Source organism: Rattus norvegicus, chromosome 20, assembly GCF_036323735.1.
Source record: "Rattus norvegicus strain BN/NHsdMcwi chromosome 20, GRCr8, whole genome shotgun sequence".
Taxonomy (NCBI): domain Eukaryota; kingdom Metazoa; phylum Chordata; class Mammalia; order Rodentia; family Muridae; genus Rattus; species Rattus norvegicus.
The window spans coordinates 40297798-40300307 of record NC_086038.1 but is presented as its reverse complement, the minus strand read 5'-3'; the positions used below and the strand labels follow the sequence as shown (position 1 = coordinate 40300307).

Here is a 2510-nt window from a genome sequence, read left to right as displayed (position 1 = left end):
CTCTGAATCTTTGGAGGTGAGTAAATAATGAGTAGTAATGTGCATGTCTTATATAACATCTTTTTGATAATAAGAATAAAACTTTTTTATCAAGAAAGAAATTTTGTCTTTCCTATAAGGCAATATGCTAAAAATAAAAAGCAAATGTGCTGACTGAATTGTTTTGTTTTGTTTTCCTCCAGGGCAGGCATTCCCTTTTCTGCTACATTTCTCTACATCCAAGTTATAATTTGCACATTTTCTCTTTTGATAGCAGAACTCATTGACCAACTCCCACCTATGAATGTGGCTAGGACCATAAGTATTCACATGAATGTATTACTCCAAGCCGTGGAATTTTTTTTTTCAGAATACACAACTATAGTATAAATAGGCATTAAGAAGTGTACTGAGGGTGTCTCTGCAAACATACAAAAATTTAATACTCTCTTGCAACACAATTAGACTTGTTCTTGGGTTCTCCAAACCTAACACTGAATGATATTGACAGATTTTGTGAAGTTAAAAATTAAAGTCATAGGTCTAGGGGTAGAATAATTCCAAATTTACTTAAAACTTAACCAGAATTTTAGTTCATGAATTTATAGGAACAAATGTATGAATTTATACATTTTTTCAATTGACCTGCATTAATTTTCTCAATTCTTTATATAATAACTGGACCCATATTTTGAATACAAATTGTTTTATTTAAAACAAAAATTGTGAAGCCATATCAACACTATCAGGAATATGAATATAAGGTAATAAAATTCATGAATTCCTATCAAGTGGACTGATCCAAGCTCTGTTTGCTTGAAATCCTTGACATTGCAAGCCAGGAAACATGAAAACAGCTTGAGAAACCATTTCCCATGTGATTTTATATTTCCAAATATCAAGCCAGTCTCCTTGCCTAGCTGGGACCCACCTGCAGATTCTCATTCTGGAAAGTTCAGCCAAAGCTTCAACAATCACAGCAGATCCTTCTCTTCTCCTCTTGCTGCCCCTCAGCATATATGTTGCCTGGGGAACAGAAGAATGCTCTCAATCCTGATTGCATTTTCCTCACACAAGCAGTGTCCCATCCTGTCACTTGACTTCAGTTAAAAGAAAACAAGCTTCATGGCTACATTTGTATTCAGATGCAGCAAATGCATTCTTTTAAATTATTGTCTCGGGCACCATGCAATCAGCTCTGACTGGTTGCTAGACGAGGAGGGCTGTCTTAATGCAACTTGCGAATGAGCTAGAAGATACACCAGCCTGCAAAAATTCTGACAAGCCCTTAGCTAAGGCTCTAATAAAACATGACTACAATTGTTAGAAATTTAATCTGTAGCACTTCTGAAGTTTTGCAAACTAAATAGGACAGGTCATTTTTTTCTATTTTTAAATTTAAAAAGACAAGTAAATACTTTGAAATAGTGGGTTCTGTCACACAGACTTCCTCAGAGTCATCCATCATCATGAAGTCTTTTAGTAAAGGTTTTGCAACATGCTCTTGTTCTTAAATACAGTTTGAAAAGAGTCTTAAAAGTTATTTTTGAGATCAAGGACTATATCTTCTGTGAGTCCTATGAAACCTTTAGCTACTGGAGGATACAAAACACATTTAATTATAACCTCAAGAATAATTATGTGCAGCTTCGAATGGGACATTGGGAGGTCAAAATCCAAAAACCCACCTCCAGGCTGTATATCTAATAAACCTTCTCCAGAGCTAAAATTTCATCTTATTTTTTTTCTTCTGAAACAGAGAAGTTGTTTAATATAATTCAAAATCTAGATGACCCTGCAATCAATATAGGCAACAGTATAGTAATGAACAATACTAAGTGGTATAGTCCACTGTGGAGTGTGGTCTTACTCATTTTGCCAAATAGCCTGAATTGGTTAAGGTTATTTAATAAAACCTGAATTTCATCTTATTTAAATGAGTTTAAAAAGAAACCCCAATGGTTTTCAAACTCTTCCACTTAATCTAAGTTGGTTAGAATGTTTTTGACGTTGCTTTGTTTTTGTTTTCGTTTGTCTAGTTTGTTTTTTTGTTTTGTTTTGTTTTGACTTGTTTTCTCTTTAACATTTAATCTTTTCCAATGGCACAAGCACTCATTCTCAAGAATAGAGCATTGCTGAATAGAAATTTGATGCCAATGTTTTATCTCTGTACTTGTGATTTGTTAGCACTTAGAATATGGTTCAAAAATAATGTACACTTATTGATATGTTTAAATGTAATACATTTTAACTCAAGTTTAAACAGCCACATGGCTGATGTTTAGCAGGTCTGGAGTCAAAATACAACCCAATGTTTATTTGAAAGGATGGCTTGCAGTTTTCATTTGTTGAACTTAACAAATAGAAGATTCCTTCAATATGCAGTTCAACGTGAAAAGAAAGAAAAAATGAATAACCTTTAACCTTATAGTGAAGGTAAGACTCAAGCAAGCAAACAAATAAAAATAGAAATGAATGTAATAACGGGAAACAACAGGATCACCTGGAGTATAGTAGCTGACATTGATAAG

At 33.6% G+C, this 2510-nt stretch overlaps 1 non-coding gene across 1 annotated transcript; it reads right to left on the bottom strand.

Moving 5' to 3' along the window:
• Nucleotides 1-1782: 1782 nt before the first annotated feature.
• Nucleotides 1783-1918, bottom strand: LOC120099067 (small nucleolar RNA SNORA4). The gene has a single exon (XR_005497889.1). It is a non-coding gene; the product is annotated as a small nucleolar RNA SNORA4 (small nucleolar RNA).
• Nucleotides 1919-2510: the final 592 nt, after the last annotated feature.